The following is a 21576-nucleotide window of genomic DNA, read 5'->3' on the forward strand; positions in this document are numbered from 1 at the left end:
ATAGATAACATATATAAAACATGTATGAACTCTATGGACAAAAAGCAAGCAGAAATCCTTATAGGAAATCCAGGCCTTTCTAGTAGTATTGTCTGTGTAAGAAAAGATTTTGTATTAATACACATTAGGAAGGATTTAATAATAATACAAAATTTAGATAGAATTAGCGAGCTATCCTGATCACATTACCTGTAAAGTCTGTTTCTAAGAAAAAGGTTAATGTTCCAAATAGTGAGGATCAGTATTTTACTGGATGAGAGATGTGCTGTTACTGCAAGTAAGGAATGACATTCCAGATCAGTGTAATGTATTATCGAAACGAAGCACTAATCACATCGCAAATACCTTTTCCTTCAGGTCTGAGAAACATTGCTGGGTTTTGACCTTTTATCTGAGTGTCTCTAGGGTGTTAATCAACATTAACTTAAAGGCCAATTGATTTTATTAGTGTCACATATAACAGACATTTAAAAATAAAGCTTATAAAACAACAATCATTTTTTTTCTGGGACTGTTGCTCATTGTTATGTTGCATGACTTATGTTTTTCCGTTACCTATTCTTAATTCAATCATATTGTATAAAACTTTGCCATTATTTTTTTAAGCATTTGGAAAATAGTTCATAAAAGAATTGCTCTTAAACAACTTATTTAAATAATGACCAAAGTTATAATCATTTGTGGAATCTTATAGATTGGTCTGCATCGTATCTCCATTCTATGTAAAGGATGACTGACCATGAAGGTAAAATAGTAACTTTGCACTGGGTGTTATTTTTGTTTACAATGAAACAGTCATTTAAAACACCTAAACAGCTCAACTCTTTCAGAACACAATGCTAAACATTTTTTATAAGTGAAGAATAAGCAAAACTGACACCAAAACTTGGATCTCTTGATTTAGAAGCAATTTTAGTGACTTGAAAAATAATTTGCCTAGTTACAGATGGCTAGCACAATTGAATCTTTATATATTAAAAAGTGAATAAAGCTATACACCCCACAAGTTTTTCTGGAAGTGAGTAGAACATCCCAGAATCAGTCATCAGGCACAGTCTGAACTAATAATGGACACTTAGGATTATCTGACTAAGCAGCTCATTTGGGACTAAGACAAGCAGTTCCTATTTCTATTCTCCTGGGCCGTCATTCAAATACATTATTATTCAAATAGCTAATGAGACAGGAAGAGCTGGAACCATAATTGACTTGCATCCTCTTGGGAAGTCAGCTCTGAGAGTAGATTTAAATAAACTCCCCAAGTGTGTTATAGACAGAAAATATTGTAATTAATTTACTAGTCAGGCCCAAAGCATTGTGACTGAAAGGATTAACCAGTTCTTCCTTTACCATCGCCTAGATTCCAACCTCTCTAAAAAATAAAAAATAAAAAAATAAAACTTACTTCCACATATTCTGAAATACAACGTGATTTGAAACATGAAATGTGATATATAATGTACATATGTCTCTACTTTTCCAAAGAATATGGTGCAAAGAAAAGTAAAAGCACTCATATATAGTACAGGACACTTCTGGATGTCACAGAAGTTCCATTATATCAAGTATAGCATACTTATATTACTATAAACAATCATTATTACTGTTACATAATATGTGCCCTGTGTTCTAAAAATAATTTATTTTTTTTAATTTTATACTTTTAAACATAACCCCTTTATGGGTCACAGCCTTGTCATGGCAAAGGGACTTGTGTAACTCAATGAAGCTATGAGCCATGCTGTGGAGGGCCGCCCCAGATGGATGGGTCACAGTGAAGAGTTCTGGCAAAACGTGGTCCACTGGAGGAGGGAATGGAGAATCACTTCAGTACTCTTGCTGCAAGAACCCCATGAACAGTATAAAAAGGCACAAAGATATAACACCGGAAGATGAGCCCTCAGGTCCGAAAGTGTCCGAAAGAGAGGAGGGCAATTACTAATAGCTCCAGAAAGAATGAAGCACTGGGACCAAAGCAGAAAAGACACTTAGTTGTGGATGTGTCTGGTTGTTAAAATCCAATGCTGTGAAGGACGATATTGCATAGAAACCTGGAATGTTAGGTCCATAAATTAAGGTAAATTGGACGTGGTCAAGCAGGAGATGACAGGAGGGAACATTGACATCTTAGGAATCAGTGAATGAAAATGGATGGGAATGAATAAGTTGTTTTCACTTCAGTCCCAAAGAAGGGAATGCCAAAGAATGTACAAACTACTGTACATTCTGCTCATTTTGCATGCTAATAAGGTTATGCTCAAAATCTTTCAAGCTAGGATTCAACAGTATGTGAACTGAGAACTTCCAGATGTACAAGCTGGGTTTAGAAAAGGCAGAGATCAAGTTGCCAACATCCATTGGATCATAGAGAAAGCCAGGGAATTCCAGAAAAACATCTGCTTCATTGACTACACTAAAGCCTTTGACTGTCTGGATCACAACAAACTGTGGAAAAATTTTCAAGAGATGGGAATACCAGACCACCTTGCCTGTCTCCTGAGAAATCTGTATGCGAGTCAAGAAGCAACAGTTAGGACATTACATGGAACAACTGACTGGTTCAAAATTGGGAAAGCAGTAAGACAAGACTGTACACTGTCATCCGGTTGATTTAATTTATATGCAGAGAACATCATGCGAAATGCTGGGCTGGATGAAACACAGTCTGGAATCAAGATTGCCAGAAGAAATATCCATAACCTCAGATATGCAGGTGATACCACCCTAATGGCAGAAAGCAAAAAGAAACTAAAGAACCTCTTGATGAGGGTAAAAGAGGAGAGTGAAAAAGCTGGCTTAAAATCAACATTCAAAAAACTAAGATCATAGCATCTGGTCTCATTTTGCCACTTAATGGCAAATATGAGGGGGAAAATGGGAGCAGTGACATATTTTATTTTCTTGGGCTCCAAAATCACTGCTGATGGTGACTGCAGCCATGAAATTAAAGACTCTTGCTCCTTGGAAGGAAAGCTATGATAAACCTACACAGTATATTATAAAAGCAGAGACATCACTTTGTCGACAAAGGTCCATCTAGTCAAAGCTATGTTTTTTCCAGTAGTCATGTATGGATGTGAGAGTTGTGTGTATGTGTGTGTGTGTGTGTTTATATATAAACACAGCAATCACAAAAAGAAAGGCTGAGTGCAAAAGAACTTATGCTTTTGAATTGTGGTGCTGGAGAAGACTCTTGAGAGTCCCTTGGACTGCAAGGAGATCAGACCAGTCAATCCTAAAGGAAATCAACCTTGAATGTTCATTGGAAGGACTGATGCTAAAGCTCCAATACCTTGGCCACCTGATGCAAAGAGCTGACTCATTAGAAAAGATCCTGATACTGGGAAAGATTGAAGTCAAGAGAAGAAGAGGACGAGATGGTTAGATTGCATCACTGACTCAATGGACCCAAGTTTAAGCAAACTCAGGGAGATAGTGAAGCACATTGAAGGACAGGGAAGCCTAGCATGCTGCAGTCTATGTGGTCACAAAGAGTTGGACATAATTTAGTGACTGAACAACAGCAACAAAACATGGCTAAAACAATTTCTTCCCAAGCTCTAATAAAATAAGTGTAAAAATATAAAATATATATGTATGTATATTATCTGGGTCATGAAGATATTTTTGTACAGTTCTTCTGTGTATTTTTGCCACCTCTTCTTAATATCTTCTGCTTCTGTTAGGTCCATACCATTTCTGTCCTTTATCAAACCCATCTTTGCATGAAATGTTCCCTTGGTATCTCTAATTTTCTTGAAGAGATCTCTAGTCTTGTGTGTGTGTGTGTGTATAAACACAGCAATCACAAAGAGGAAAGAAAAGGAAGCAGAGATGAGAAATTTCAACCCATTTTGGAAGACTGAAAGCATGCACTCAAGTCAGAAACTGACATTTTAGAGTAGAGAAAGATAAAACCAGGCACTTTTAGAGAAATGTCCTGGTAAAAAGTATAATTTTTTCACAGAGCTTAGGAGTGCAAAATATTGAAAAATGGTAATGTGAGATATGGAGTAGATACAAAGGGATTCATTGAAAGTTCATATTAATGTACTTAGTCTCCAGATCTGGTCCTCAAATGACTACCTGCCTTCAAGGACCCTAAAAGAGCCTAAAGTTTCATTGTTCAGAGAAAGTGAATCAGACATTTTCTATACTAATGTAGGAGAAATAGGAGAGTAGCAAGAAATAAGAGCTTAAAATTAGGAGAACTAATTGAATGGTGAAACTCTTAGGACTCCAGCAAAGTAGATACTTCCTGAACCTCTTTTACAGGCAGGTGATCATAGCCTCTTCTCTAGGAAAATGAGATGGCCCCAGAAAACATAATATACTAGGATTAGATAGTACCTGAATAGCAACATTATCTAATAAGTCCAGAAGTCTGCAAACATTAATAACGCAAACATAGCTTCAGATTTGCTAAATATAAACAGATGGCTAAGGATCACCAGGAATTTGAAGACTACTTTCAACACGCACAGGGGCTTCCCTGGTGGTTCAGAGGGTAAAGCATCTGCCTGCAATGCAGGAGACCTGGGTTTGATCCCTGGGTCAGGAAGATCCCCTGGAGAAGGAAATGGCAACCCACTCCAGTACTCTTGCCTGGAAAATCCCATGGACTGAGAAGCCTGGTAGGCTACAGTCCACGGGGTTTCAAAGAATCGGACACGACTTCAACACACACACACAAAAGGATCAAACTAAACAAGTGAAGAAAAGGAGCTGAAGAACCCAGGAAGAATTTTAAAGCTCCATAATTAGTATTCTCAGAGTAGGAATGTAAAATAGTATATGAATGCAAAAAAAAGAAAATCACAGGATATAGTAAATAGGCAGCAGAGAACAGGAATAAAAGGTTTTTGCAAATTAATGACAGAATAGCAGATACTTTTAAAATTCAACAAAAGTTTGCAAAGTGTGAGGAAAATATTCCCCCTACACACACACACACACACACACACACACACACACAGAGGAAAGAACAGCCACCACCAAAAAGAAAAGACAAAGCAATGTATCACGGAAAAAAAAAATGGTAAGAAAATTACAGAGCATCATTTTAGGTGGGACAATATCCAAACAAAATTAGTTTCAGAAAGAGAAGAAAGGCAAGAAACTTTTATTCTTCAGAAGTGAAAGCCTTGTGTTTTGGTTACTATTGCCAACAAAATACCCTAGAATTTAGCTACTTTAAATGATCATTTAATCATGTTTATGACTTTAAGGATTACAAATCTGGACAGAAAACTGTGAGAATGTCTTATCTCTGTTCCACAGTTTCTAGACCCTCACCTGGGGAACACTTGACAGCTTAGGATGATTGGATGATGGAGTCCTGGAATCATTTGGAGCCATTTTCATGGATATATCAGGTGACTGGTGTGGCTTACAGCTGGGACCTCACCTGAGTCCATATGAACTACGTCTGGCCTCTCCATGTGGTCTGGCCTCCCACACAGAGCAGAAGTTACATGGTACTGGGATTTCCTATGGAGTGGCTCAAGCCAACCAGTCTGAGTGCTTCAGCATGCAGTACAGAAGATGCATCACCTTTTATAACACAGCCTTGGAAGGTCACACGGCATCATTTCCAATCCATCCATTGGTTATAAACAAGTGACTAAATCTAGTCCAGATTCAACTAGAGGAGACACAGACCCCACCCCTCTCTTGGATGAGTGTCAAAGATTTGCAGATGAAACTACCACATGCTTGAATGTTAGAATAAAGGCCTACCGTAAGGAGTATAAAATTTCTTGCACCAAAGCATTGATAGTAAAATTTCAAAACATTTAATGTTAATATAGATTTTAGAAGTTTCTGGAAGGCAAAAGATAACTAAATATTAAAGAATATAAAAGTGGTGTGGGATATCTGAAGCTTACACTAGAATCTAGAGTCTTTTATCAATGCCTCCAAAATTACTGGAGACTGAATTTCAGACAAAGAGGACAAAAAAAATTGAATGAGAAAAAATAATCTTTTTAACAAATGGTGTGGGGACAATGATATAGCCAAAAGAATAAAGTGGTATACCTCTGACACATCACATGTAAAAAATTAACTCAAAAAGGATCGACAATCTAAATACAAGAACACTTCTTACATATTCTAAACTCTTAGAAGAAAGCATAGATATGAAATCTTTGTGAATTTAGCTTAGGCAATAGTTTCTTAAAATGACACCTACAGCATAAACAACCAAAAATTAAAATAAAATCAATTTCAAAACTTCTGTGAATCAAAAGAAATTATCAAGTAAAACCAAAAGCCACAAAATGAAAGAAAATGCCTATATATCATATATACAACATGGGCCTAGTATCTAGTATACATAAATTTCTTATAACCCAACAATAGGACAAATAATTTTTTAAATAAGCAAATTAACTGAATAACTATTGCTTTAAAGAAGATCTAGAAATAGCCAATAAGCATGCACACACACAAAAAAAATGTTCATTGTCATTATAGATATACAAATCAAAATTATAAGATTCCACTTTAAATCCACCAATATGACTAAAATCAAAACAGAACATGCCATGCATTAGCAATGATGTGGAGAAATAATGGCTCATGTACACTGCTGACAGGAAAGCAATATGGTACAGTCATTGTGAAAAGCAGTTTGGTGATTCTTTAAAAAGTTAAACATGGACTTTCCTATGACCCAGTTATGCCATTCCCGAGAGAACTGAAAATATTTTCCCACACAGAAACTTGAACCTAACTATTCATAGCAGCATTATTCATAATAGCCAAAAAGTAGAAACAACAAAAATTCCATCAACTGTTAAACAAGTAAATTCCATCAACTGTTGAACAAGTAAACAAAGTATGGTATATTCATACTGTGGAATGTTACATAGCTCTAAAAAAGAATGAAGTATTGATACAGGTTACAACATGGATGAACCTTGAAAACATTCTAAGCTAAAGAAGCCAGACACAAAACGTTACATATTGCATGCTTCCATGTATATGAAAGGTCTAGAATAGGTAAATTGAAAGCATATTAGCAGCTGCCAGGGGCTGGTGGGAGAGGGAGGTAACTGCTTAATGGGTTTGGGTTTGGCGGGGTGGGTGATGAAAATGTCCTGGAATTAGATAATTGTAATGGTTTCATTTTGTGACAGACTTCAGAATAAACTAAAACTCCTAAATTATACAGTTTAAATTGGTGAATTCTGTGGTATGTGAATTATATCTTAAGAATATGTTTATGTGTTTTAAGATTAAACTTTTTATTTTAGCTTCGCCTGTATCATCTCATTACTTGCCCCAGGAAAATGATACTGAACGGTGGGGCCCATGGCAAGGCTATTATTCATGATAAGTTTTTGAGTATTATGAATTTTAAAATTACATGAATACTTGTTATTTTAACATTCAGTGAACTTTTTCATAACTATTTTTCATAATAATTATGATTTTAAAAATATATGATTTTTTATATATAAACCTTTTATATAGAGTCCAAATATTACTTAGTTTGCAAAGTACATCATTTTATTTAATAAGAGCAATCAGATAATTATTTCTACTCTGTATTAGTTATATCATTTCAATGAGTTTGAAATATAGTTATGAAGTACTTTCTGCTTCAAGTTTTGTTATTTTGTAATTCCAATCATAAATTCAAGTACATACTCATTTCAGTCAGTCAGTCCAGTCGCTCAGTCATGTCTGACTCTTTGCGACCCCATGAATCGCAGCACGCCAGGCCTCCCTGTCCATCACCAACTCCCGGAGTTTACTCAAACTCATGTGCATCGAGTCGGTGATGCCATCCAACCATCTCATCCTCTGTCGCCCCCTTCTCCTCCTGCCCCCAACCCCTCCCAGCATCAGGGTCTTTTCCAATGAGTCAACTCTTTCCATGAGGTGGCCAAAGTATTGGAGTTTCAGCTTCAGCATCAGTCCTTCCAATGAACACCCAGGACTGATCTCCTTTAGGATGGACTGGTTGGTTCTCCCTTGCAGTCCAAAGGACTCTCAAGGGTCTTCTCCAACACCACAGTTCAAAAGCATCAATTCTTCGGTGCTCAACTTTCTTCACAGTCCAACTCTCACATCCATACATGACCACTGGAAAAACCATAGCCTTGACCAGACGGACCTTTGTTGGCAAAGTAATGTCTCTGCTTTTTAATATGCTATCTAGGTTGGTCATAACTTTCCTTCCAAGGAGTAAGCGTCTTTACCATGGATCAAATCATTCGCTGTTGGCACTCAGAATGCCTCAATGTACCATCTACTGGGCCTTTAAACCAGTAATGATCAGATTTTTTTCCTGAGGCCATATATGAACACCACCCTAATCCAATAATTTCTTATAGGCACTTAAAAGTAAGTCCTTTAAAATGTTGAATAAACCTAGTTCTGCTTACTGTGCTTCATTCCTCCTGATCTATAAAATTATTAAGAAAAACATTTGTGGCTTATGTACCTAAAGAATTGTTGGTAAACCAAAGAAGCAAGTAAACCAGCTAATCACAGAAACCCAACTGTGAAACCCAAAGAAACTGCTTTCCAAGGGACAGACATGATCCGTAAGATTGCACTGTTAACTAAAATCAGTAATTTTATATTTGGTTTCATCCCATTCAATACTGCTTGTTTCGTTTTGCCATTGTTATCGCTGTTTGTTTCTTCAGAACAGACAAAATTTGATTTCAGGCTAAGATGACATGTATTTTCCCTTTTTCTTATTTCTGCTCCCTCCTTACTGAACTCTATCACAAAGAACCTCATAGAATCTATCTGTTTAGCTACAGAGGCTAGACATTGACTCTAGTACCTAATGTGAGACCAAGTGCCTATATTTACATCCAGAACTTTTAAACAATATACGGTACAATAGAAAAGGAATAAAAATGGTATACAAACATAGCAAAATGAATGATAAGAAAGGTGGATTCAGCAGATGAGTTTAGGAACAAAGATAGAGAGGATAGAAAACGAAGGAAAAGGTGTTAGCTGATGGAGCAGAGGCAGAAACCTCCACCTAAAACAATTTAAATGGGAGCTGCAATTGGAGAGTGAAACTTGGAACCAAAAGAGCAGAAAATGAAAACAAAACAAAACAAAACAGTGAGGGCTAGAGTATCACAATTTTAACTAACTGGAGTCTGTGAGGAAGCCCCTTTCCTCCAGTAATGGGGTTTCTGTAGTGGCTCAGACAGTAAAAAAATCTGCCTGCAATGCAGGAGACCTGAGTTCAATCCTTGGGTCGGGAAGATCCCCTGGAGAAGAGAATGGCTACCCCTTCAGTATTCTTGCCTGGAAAATTCCATGGACAGAGGAACCTGGTGGGCTACAGTCCACAGGGTCACAGACAGTTGGACACAACTAAGTGTGACTAACACTTTCATTTTTCCTCCAATAATGTGATGCACTACCTAACGTGTTCAAATCACCAGGAATCTCTCTTTAAAATAAGAAGTGTCTGCGTAGAATGAAGGAAACTTACATAGAGGTTAGCACTACAGGGTTGAAACTCCCTCCTTTTGGCATTTAGTGATACACCATCAGAACTCCTGGCTCTGTACCATTCACTCCAAACTGAAGTTGTTAGTAATCCTCAACTACTTTCCAGAGCTCCCAATCACATTTCTCATTGTCAAATACGGCAAATGACCAAGGGTCATATGACATTTTAAAAAAATATGCTTTGTTATCAAAGAAAAGTCAAAGAGGAAAAAGAAAAATATTTATTTTGGAGGAAACATAAACATTATTTAAAAATACTAGGAAGTTTAAATATTACATAATATCCTCATATATGTGTGGCTACATTATATTCATAAAATGCAAATAAAAATCTATGACAAATAGAATAATAGTGAGGTTTTGTTCCTTAAATATATATTTGTAAACTTTTCTTAAAGACAGGAGAAATAGTAAAGAAAATCTTTCATCACATAGAATAAGAAAGCAAAAAGAATAGATGAAATACAAGAAGCAGCAAAAGACAAATGCAACAAGACTAGTAACAGATTACTGAAAATTCAAAAAAGTGGGAATGGCAAATATGGAAGGAAAGAAATTGCCAAAGAAATAATTCAAGAAAAATTTCTATTATAGTACTGAAGAGAGTCGTGGGTCTTCAATATGAAAAGGTCCACAAGTGCTGAGTGACTAAATAATGACTTAAGTTAGAAATTTTGTTACTGAAGGAACCATCTCCTTATACCATGTCTCTTCTTTGTTTTTTGGTAATATTTCAACTTTGTACATTTTCTTAAAAACTGCTTCTGTACTATGAATCAGTTTATGGGATTATGACAGATTCTGACCCTTTCACCCTGGGACTTTGGCCTGTGGTCTATCCCCAAATCTGCTGAGGTGAGAATCCAAGCATATCACACATCAGGTAGTTATGTGGCCCTCCATCCCACCTAACTGAATACTGACATTTGTATTCAGTCCGTACACTGCCCATTAATGAATTTCCCCCCTTGCTCCATTGATGATTTCCAGTATCTTTTTGTGACTTTTTCCAAGAAACACTTAGTTTACCTATTGTGTGGAAAGAGAAAATATTTTTGAGTTTCTAAAGAGCTGAGGCCTTTTGAGTGAATTTTTCTAAAACTTGGAATAGCCAGCTAAAAGTGAGACTTGGGAAGTTGGTTGACAACTATTCAGAAACTGAGAGAACTTCAGGGATATTGATCTAACTCTCGGGGTACACATTTACATGTCAAGGGAAAATGAGTCCTAGAACCTTGGAGACTTCTTTAGTCATAAAATCCAGGGACACTGGATCTTATCTGGCCTTTGGAGAGGTGTATTTACATTCCAAAATACTACAGTGAGAATACAGAATCCTTTTCATCCATCTCCAAGAAGCAAAAAAAATTTTTTCTCCTTTTGGGAGGGTAGGAGGAGGCAGTTGCCCCTTTCTCCTGTATATAAACAGAGAAAATACATTTTTCTCTGTTTCTCTCCTATGATACAAATTTTATCATCTGCATTTATAAGCAGAGAAGGCAATGGCACCCCACTCCAGTACTCTTGCCTGGAAAATCCCACGGACGGAGGAACCTGGTAGGCTACAGTCCATGGGGTTGCTACGAGTCGGACACGACTGAGCGACTTCACTTCCACTTTTCACTTTCATGCATTGGAGAAGGAAATGGCAACCCACTCCAGTGTTCTTGCCTGGAGAATCCCAGGGATGGGGGAGCCTGGTGAGCTGCCTTCTATGAGGTCGCACAGAGTCGGACACGACTGAAGCGACTTAGCAGCAGCAGCAGCATTTATAAGATGTTATAGCTAACTTTTCTCTCATTGTCCATGAATAAAAATTAGAGTGTGGAGGATCACACAATCGTTATGTTTCCATCCTTGTAGTTAACAGGCCCAACCCAGCTTAGCTTCAGAAATCAGATGAGATCAGGCACTTTCAGGGTGGTATGGCCGTAGACATCATTATTTTTATGTGAATAATGATAACCTATCTTTCATCCAGAAGACTTCATGTGCATATTGAGGATTGAATTAATACAGATTAATATTTTAAAACCTCATATTTATTCTGCCTGTACTCAAGAGTGAACATTAGTCCTCCCAACAGTAGCAGAGGTCATAAATCAAAACCCTCAAATATTAGTTTTTGAAGGAGAAAAAAGAAAAATGGATACTATTTTTCTATTTGTAATTTATGATGATGGCATAAGACATTCCATAATAATGTGAAATAAGAAGTAAAGTAAGGGACTTTTTCCTGACTCAACAAAAGATAGGTAATAAGGAACCTACTTGGTGTAATTAATTTATAAATAGCATTGAACTGTGAGCATAAAGGAATAGCTGCAGCTAGAAAATAATATTTCCAGCTGGATTTTGGCTACATTCAAGACTGAAAAAGTTGAATATTTTAAAGGTAATCTTTTCTTACATTTCTCTCCCTCTCTAAAAGAATTATCTAGTATGGAAAAATAAAATTCAAGTACCATTTTGTATTTTGAACCAAGACTACTTTAGCTTTTTTGTTTGGGGTAGGGGGAAGTAGGATTTAGACTCTGTACTTTTTAATAAAGTTTCATTTTTATTTCATTAAACTTTGTATCTCTGTTGTGAATATGTGTGTAATGGAATTCCTTTGGAATCATTACTCTACATCAATCATTTATTTAGAATAGCAAAAGTTTTGAACTATTGATGTCATTTTGAGCTTGGTATTTTTCCATTATCTTTGGTCTATGATTACAGAAAACAAATATTTAGAGTTGAAGTCTTTGAGATCAAATCATTTGACTAAGAACTGATGTAAATTTTGACAGAGGTAAACCTATAGCAGAAAACATCCTGACTTAATCTTTACTTTGAGATCCCAGTACTTGCAGTTTCACTCAAATTGTCCCAAAGACTTCTTTCTCCAGTTTAATAATAATTCCTCAGTCTCCTTGTCTTTTCACCACAACTATCCTGATTATCCCATCTCTGGAGAAATCTAACCATCTCTTTTCTCCAGTCCAAATCTTAGGCTGCCTAGGGAGAATCAGATGCAGCTAGGCATTATTAAAAACAAATACTTTTCTTTTGAATGAACCCATGATCTGTTCAGAATTCTATTTTTTAACTCGAACTTACCCCAAATCCTCCCCCCACCTTTTTTTTTCTGAAAGCAGTTATTCACCATTTTGAGTACTATCTGCAAATCTTTAATCCTTACTCCAAATACCTTCATCTAATAGTTAATTTGACAAAATAATCCTTCAAAAAAACCTTTCCCTCTGCTCTCATACTTTTTATATCTAGCCATCCCTTTCCCTCCGCCTTTCAAATTTTAACAGGAGAGGTGCCTTCCATCTTCCAAGGTTAGCTCTTTCATTTGCGATCTTGATTAATCCTATTCCAACTCCCCAGGGCTTGTTCTAAGTATCATCTCTGCCTTTTGGAGAAGATACCTGAATACACCTCACTTTTTAAGACAAAAAGTATTTTCTGCTCTTAGGTCCTAAGTCTCCATCAAACAATCTTCTATCTTTCTCTTGAACTTCTTTGAAGACTAGGAAATTTCCCATGTAGTATTAAATTCATGGCAATCTGTCTTTGTTTGCCAAGACAAGGTCAATAACAGCATCCCAATTGCCTAAATAATAGCTAACCTTCTGTTTAATCCTCTGATTTTTTTTTTTTTTTAGGCCAATCCATCCATTGTGAAATACTTTTCACTCATGACTACCAAGGAATGATTTCCTTCTGGTATGCATGTTGCCAAATGACTTCTGGCTTCTTCTAAGTACCCTTCACCTGTTACATTTTGGGTCCATTTCATGTTTTCTTTGAATAATTGCATCAAACTCAGCTCTAATAGTACCTGTGAATCAACAGCCATCAGTTCCTTATCTCCACCTCTCTTCTATATTTGGCTCACATTTTAGTAGAGATGGAGTTACTTTTGTGTAGAAACTCACCCTTGTTAGAGATTTAATTTCCCTAAGAAGTCAATTCTTCAAAATTGTTTGCAGCAACCTATGACTGCTCTTACCTGGCAACTAGAGAAGCAGCTGCACCCTAAGTACTTGCCAAGGAGAGAAAAAATAAAATATACCACTATTTAATACATTTTCAATATTAAATATTTGCTCAGTTGAGCAAAACAGTATTTAAAGAGTATCCCCAAGGGATATGTGGTATTCCTATAGATGCTCAAAAATGTATCCTTGGATTTGTCAGACCATTAAGGATTCTGACAGATTCCTGAATTGCTTTATTGACCCTCTTTCCAAAGTTACTTTTAGGGAACTGTCTTTGACATAATTAGTTCATTTATATTGAGAGAGTGTGTAAGAAATGGCTCCAAGATTCTTATCACTGTGTCTACTTAAAACAATATTGAGGATGAGAAGTAAATAGTTTTCAGTATTGGGACAGAGCAATGTCAGCATCGTGGTGGTGTGAGTTCTTTTTTTCTCACTCCTTTGATTTACAGTAACTGGTTATCCATAAGGGGCGTGGAGGGGCAGGGGAGCAACTGAGCAATACATCCATGTGCATTGAAAGTGGGTGACTCGGACCTCAGGGGTCACTGAATGCGGGGAGTCATGGCGGGTCCAGCGGGGAGCCTGCACAACACTTCCCGGACGAGTGAAGGAGGTGAGTGGGTGCTGACCGGCTCCTAGCGCTACCGCTGGAGAGGCTTCGTGTGTGTGGAGAGAAGGGCAGTGATGACTGCAGCCAAAGATCTAAGGAAGGCATTTCCTGCTGTCTGTCCCAGGATTCTGTTAAAAGAAGCACCCACAAACCTCTGTTGCCCCCCCAGTTCAAGGATCCTACTACCAGGCCATGGCACACCCAAAGCCTGCAGTGCTAAGCCCACATCTGCTTCAGCACTCTATTGCCAGCCTTTTCTTTTTTCCCCCTCTGCCAAGTTTTTGTTTGTTTGTTTAAATGCACAACTCCCCAGCTTAGCAGCCTGTCGGTGCTAAGAGAAACGAAAATCTTGTGCTATGGTGCCACCTTCTGGGACAAAAAAGGCAGGCTCCTAATTACTAATCTGTTGGATCATTGGAGTCAAAGCCTTACCTAAATATGATGGTCACTACTTCAAACGTGGCAACACAACTTTGCATCAAACACTATGAAAAATCACTATAATACAGTATCACAAAAAGGAAACGACAGTTTTTCAGCAGCAGAACCCAAAGACATGGAATAGCGCAATCTACCTGATAAAGAATTCAAAATAACTGTTATGAAGAAATTTAATGTGTTACAAGAAAACCCAGAAAGACAGGATGATAATTTCAGGAATAAAATTAACAAGCAGAAGGAGTGCTCCACCTCAGGGGTTGAAATTTTAAAACAGAACCAGGTAAATTCTGGAGCTGAAGAGCTCAATAAATGAGATGAAGAATGCTTTCAAAAACATGCAAAGCAAGCAGATCAGATGGAAGTGAGAATAAGTGAGCTCAAGGATAGGAATATAGAGATGACTCAAGTGGAGAGAGATGACTCAAGAGTAGAGAGAACTAAGATATTTTAAAAGTGAAGAAACCCTACAAGCACCATCAGGCCCCATTAGGAAAGGCAAGATTAATCAGTGTAACCGAAGGGGAAGAGAGGAGAAAGTGTATTTAAAGAAATATAGCTGAGAACTTTCCAAACCTGGTTAAGAACTAGATACACAAGTCTATGAAGATAATAGAGCACCTTCTTATCTGAACAGAAAAAGAACTTCTCCAAGACACATTTTATTAAATGTGTCAAAAGTCAAAGATAAAAAAAATATAAAGGCAACCAGAGAAAAAAAGACAATATCCTACAAAGAAACCCCCATCAGGTAAGAGATTTTTCAGCAGAAACTTTATAGGTCAAGAGAGTAGAATGACATTCAAAATATTGAAAGCCAAGAAGACTCTACTCATCAAAGTTATCCTTCTGATATAAAGAAGAAATAAAGGCTTTTCTAGAGAAACAAAAGCTGAGAGAGTTCACCACCTCACAAGAAATATTGAAAGGAGCTCTTCAGGCTGAAATGAAATGACAAAAGTACACAAAATTTTAAGGTGATAAATAGAAAACTGACTCTTTTTACAATATTATATTAGACAATTATAGCATAAAGATTAAAGGAAAAGAGCACTAAAATTAACCATAGTTATTCCTGGTGGCTCAAATGGTAAAAAAAAATCTGCCTGCAATATAGGAGACCTGAGTTCAATCCCTGGGTTGGGAAGATCCTCTGGAGAAGGAATTGGCAACCCACTTCAATACTCTTGCCTGGACAATTCCATGGACAGAGAAGCCTGGCAGGCTCCAGTTCATGAGATCACAAAGAGTCAGACTTGACTGAGCAACTAACTTTCACTTTTCACTATAACTTAGTAATGAAATCACAGCATAGAAAGATAATTGATGACCTTAATACAAAAAGAGAAGAGCAAAAGAATAATACTTTTGCTTTTTATAGTTGAGTGAAGACGAATTGTTATCAGCACAAAAAGGACTGCTTTACCTATGAAATGTTCTATGTAAAACTCATGGTAACCACAAAGCAAAAAAAAAAAAATCTAGAATAGAGACAACAAACATAAAGAAAGGGAAGCTGAGCAAATCACCATGGAAAACCACCAACGTACAAAGGTAGACAGAAAGAGAAGGAAAAAAAACAATGGGGAGAAAACAATAACCAGAAGGCAGAAGATAAAATAGCGGTAGTAAATCCCTACCTATCAATAATCACCCTAAGTGAAAATGGATTGAACTCATTAATCAAAAGTTACAGAGTGGCTGAATGAATAAAAAATAGATCAAACCATTTGCTACCTACCAGAGACTCATCTCGTCTCTAAAGAAACATACAGGCTCATGTAAAAGGATGGAAGACAATATTCCAAGCAAATAGAAACCAAAAGAAAGCAGGTACAGCCACCCTTAGATCAGACAAAACATATTTCAAGTCAAAAAAGGTGACAGGGTATACATCATACACTTTAAATTTATACATTATATACCAAATGTATTCAATAAAAGGAAAGAAGTATAAATGCCTCAATAATTTAATATTGATTACATGTTGATTTTTGATTGAATATAATTTAAAAATTGGCAAACAGATTGGGACAAATTATAAAATCATCATAGATTACTCAAATTACCAAGAAATATATGATTTTTAAAAAAATACAAATGTCTAGTCCATATTTTTTAATTTAAAATTCCCATTAAACATATCTCCATTCAATGTCTCTAGTTAATATACATAAATTAATGTCTAAAGAACCATGAATATAGTTTTAAATATTCTATCATCTGAGCTTGTTAAATCACATATGTTTATACCAGAGGAAATTTGTAATTCACTTGGCATATCAGTTTACAGTAGAGATGGTTAAAACATTACACTCCATCAAAGTGATCCAAAGTAGAACAGGTTTCATTAGGACTCATTTTTAATTCAGTGAGTGCATTTGCATTTATGTTTGTAATATCTTCATTAGAAGACTTAAAATAAATTATTAATAAAATATTTTCAAGCAAATATGAAAAATGTAGAATGATTGGAAGCAATGTTAGAGAGTATAAAGAATATTGACATGGAAGTTATTAAACATGAATGGAATCTAGTCTTAATTTTGCTACTGATCAGCTGGAAAAGTTGTTTCATATAAGCCTTAGAGTTTTCATTTACTTATCTGCAAAGAAGACTTTTGAAGGTAATTTATGTCCTAGTCTTACCATTCTCAATCATTGCTTGATTATACTTCATTTAACTTTGCAGCCAAATCCAAATTTGATTGCTTTTGTTACTAAACCCTCTTTATTAGAAAATGATGCCACTCTTGACAGTGCTACCAAGAGCAATGGGCATGTCTTATGGAGAAAATGTATACTGAAGGAACAAACTATGTGATTCACTAGGCAACTAAGGGAAATAAAATGGTTACATTTTTGAGCCATCAGAATGAATGTCTTTTTTCTTCCTTTCTCTATTACTTGACTAGTAGTTATCAATGCTCATGCTTATTCCAAGAATAACTGATATAAGATAGAAAATTTCATCTTATTCCATTTGATAAATTCAGTACCAACTTGCCATATTTTTAATAAAAAATTATATTATGATAGTACACATTAATTGTAAAAAATTTTCAGCCAATATATGAAGCAGGAAGAAAAGCTAAGATCTTAACTGCATATCAAGAGATTGGTGGTGGTTTAATCACTCAGTTGTGTCTGATTCTTGTAATACCATGGCCTGTTGCCCACTGGCTCTCTGTCCATGGGATTTTCCAGGCAAGGATACTGGAGTGGTTTATCATTTCCTTCTCCAGGGGATCTTCCTGACCCAGGGATTGAACCTGGGTCTCCTGCACTGCAGGCAGATTCTTTACCAACTGAGCTTGACTTGCCAGGAAGGTAGTGTTAGTGTGTGTGTGCTGAGTCACTTCAGTCACATCCAGCTCTTTATGGACTATGGACTGTAGGCCTCCAGGCTCCTCTGCCCATGGGATCCTCCAGGCAAGATTACTGGCGTGGGTTGCCATGCCCTCCTCCAGGGGATCTTCTCCACCCAGGACTCAAACCCACATCCTCTTACACCACCTGCATTGGTAGGTGGGTTCTTCACCATAACACTACCTGGGAAGCCTGGCTAGTAGCTAAGAGTATCCCTGAAGCCAAGTTGTCTGCTAAATCCCAGCTTTAAAAAAATGCTATTTCAGGCTCTTTCTTTTGTGATGTAGTGTCTGTAATAGACATTATTTATATATTTATACATATATTTTACAAGTTTCAGAATGATATCACTATTACACTTCATGTTTAATGCTGAGAATTTCCCCCCAAACTGTTAAAGTCAGTCACTTAATAATATTTTAAAACTAGGACAGATTATAAAGGTATTACGGAATCTTTAAGAAAAATGTCTTTTTTCAAAAACCATAAATGACTTTCTATATAATAATAATAAATTTGTTTTTTTTTACTTTGATATATTATGAAACATATTCTCAGTAATGTCTCAATTGAAAGGTTTAAATATTAATATACTGCAACTAATGAATGTACCTTAATTGATTTAGAAATTCCACTATTGACTATTTATCTTGGCTTTAGTACTTAGAGCTTCCTAGGTGCCTCAGTGGTAAAGGATCCAACTGCCAATGCAGGAAGCACAAGAGACAGGTTTGATCCCTGGGTCAGGAAGATCCCCGAAGGAGGAAATGGCAACACACTCCAGTGTTGTTGCCTAGAAAATTCCATGGACAAAGGAGCCTGGCAGGCTACCTTCCATGCAGTTGCAAAGAGTTGGACATGATTGAGCAAATGAGCACTGCACTTAGTATTTTAGTATGATAACTAATTCTTTTATTAATAAAATGGACTGACTTCAGTCCAAGTACACACATTCTTCATTGTTCTTTATGAAATAAGATGTATAACTATTTGCTACTCAGTACAACTTGGAAAATCTTTATTGATCATATTCTCCATATTCACCTAAATAAAATTCTAAAAAAAAAAAACTCCTAAAAATTTTGAAACACTAAAGCATTCACATGTTCTCATACAAGAAAAATCAAATTTTATAGTGATATAGCTTGATGAGAGAAGATTCAGTTTCCCATGTTTCCTTGGCATTCAATCACATTCTCGTATATACATGTCCCATTTATAATTTACTGATGTTTTAAAATACTGGATTCCAACTACACAGTCAAAATGTTTGATGACTCCTTTTCTTAGCGATTATTCCAGTGAGGGAAGAAAGAAATCTAAGCAGGTCATTAGACATACCATGTCATCTTAGTCAATTTTTATTCTTTTGTAATCTGTCATTTAAATATTAGTTTATGTCATATATCAACCCCTTATGTCTATCAACCCCTTTATCCAGAATGCTATTTCTTATTCACATCTCATCATATTGTTTAGTAAAAGGTCTACTGTCATCATTGAAGATTCAGCTCCTTTTTTTGGTCCTATTCTGTACAGCATTTCTTCATTCTTATTGTCAAGAAGAGCTTGTCGTTCTCTCTGATTGCACCTTGCATTTCAAATATCTGTCATATTGTTCTTTTCATGCTACATAAACTCTCTTCTTTCATACTCCTCTGTAATATTTGAGGTCCTTAAAGGCAGGATTCATTTTGAATAATCACCTGAATCATGCAAGGACTTAGCACTTTTTATCAACTTTGTATACTTAGCATTAAGCCAGTGCTTGTGCTGGGTGTTAACAATGAATGAACAAAAGAATAGATATTCTGTAGGCATTTAATTAAGGAGCATTATAAAATGTCTTGTACCGTTTTAATTTCAAGTTCTAAAGGAAGATGTTACTACAGAGAATATTAAGAAGTAATTGTTTTATTCTTCTCTATTTTACAGACATAGTTCTCAGAAATATGTTGAGAAAGGAATATAAAATGATGATTGGTAATCTTGCAAGAATGGAATTTTTATAAATTTATCCCTGGCAGAGAGAAAATTGTGATCACAACCTGTCACCATTCTAAACATCATTTTTGTGGTTTTGAAGAAAATATATCTGGTGGGGATTAATTTTAGAAAGAACAAAACCACCCTGATTTCTTAAATGGGAATGGAAAATTCTCTGTGCTATCACCACCACATCAAGGCTAGCCACAGAAATGTTCTTAAATGTGTTGTATGTGTTAGAGATATTTGTATTATAAAGTTACCACAGTAATAACTACACACAGTACAAATTCAAGAAGATGTTTCAAAATCAAATGCAAACATAGAGGAAATCTAAAAAACACTGAAGGAAAACAAACATGAATATTTATATCCTTGGTGAATATTTCTTTTAATTATGCTTTAGTGAAGCCACTTTTTTTTTTAAATCACACAAAAGTTGATAGGAAACTAAAGGCGAATGTGGAGGAGGGGGTGTCCCTCCTCATTCTCCCCACACACATGGCTTGGCCTCTTGCCAGTGAACTTCTCTTCTGTTTCAGGCAAGATTCGTCTGATGACTAATAATGCTGGACCCCTGTTACGTGTTTTCTCTTTAGTAGGGACTTGTGGAAGAGGTGTCATCAAGATCTAAAAGAAATGCATCTTTAACTGAAAATTTTCAACTTGATTCTGGCAGTAGTAGATGGTGATAGCTTTTTAGGAAGGCCTCATTCTTAATTGAAATCACATTCTGTGGCTCCTAATACTTTTATACTACACCATAAACTGACTCTCTGTAAACAAAACAAAGCAAACCTGCTCTCTCTCAAGTAATATTTCCTTTCTGTTAGATATTATTACCCCCCCCCCTTTTTTTTTTTTTGAGCTGGCTAGAACCAGGGATAGAAGGAAGCAAATCGAATGGGAGAAATGTAACATAATAATGCTACAGTTTTATAGTGGTATATTTTTATGAATTCTTTCATGGACAGCATATGTATTGACCACCAAAAAAAGTTTGGTATAAGTAAGGTATATGTTGTCATCATCCTAATTTTCAGGTGAATCTAATGAATCACTAAAATCTTTCAGTGAAATCAATTAACGGAACTAGACATGGAATCAAATAGTTTGTAATTCTACGTCCATCCAAAAAAAAAAAAAAACCACTCAGACTTCAAAAAAGGACAGCAAATAAAATCAGTTAGTACTGAAACATTCTTAACTACACTGAACCAGTCCTCTTAACCACACAGCTGTAAAGACTTAAACAGAGAAGCCACACAGGATGAACTCCATTCTAAGAGGATGAGCTTCCACAGTGTTGAAGGTCCTCTTTCACAGGCACAGGACAGTAATGGTAAGATAATTAGTCATGTTTTAAGAAGAGTCCTGAACCCAGAGTCAAGGTCTTAAAGGATGGAAATAACTAAGTTTAACCCTGAGCCTAGGGAGAAGGGACTTTTTGTTTAACTACATAGCCTGGGATATCTCATATTCATTTCCTCTGTAATGACATCAATGTCATATCTTTCCTACCCCCACTTCCCAGCTACACTCAATTCCTGCTACATTACTTTCTTTGCATGATTAGGTGTGCTAAGTCTCTTCTCTACCACTAGCTCCATCTGGGAAGCCCCATGATCAGGAAGGCATACAATAAACCAGACTTTCATTTTTGAGCATCTGTTC

Source organism: Cervus canadensis, chromosome 3, assembly GCF_019320065.1.
Source record: "Cervus canadensis isolate Bull #8, Minnesota chromosome 3, ASM1932006v1, whole genome shotgun sequence".
In the NCBI taxonomy this organism is placed as follows: Eukaryota; Metazoa; Chordata; class Mammalia; order Artiodactyla; family Cervidae; genus Cervus; species Cervus canadensis.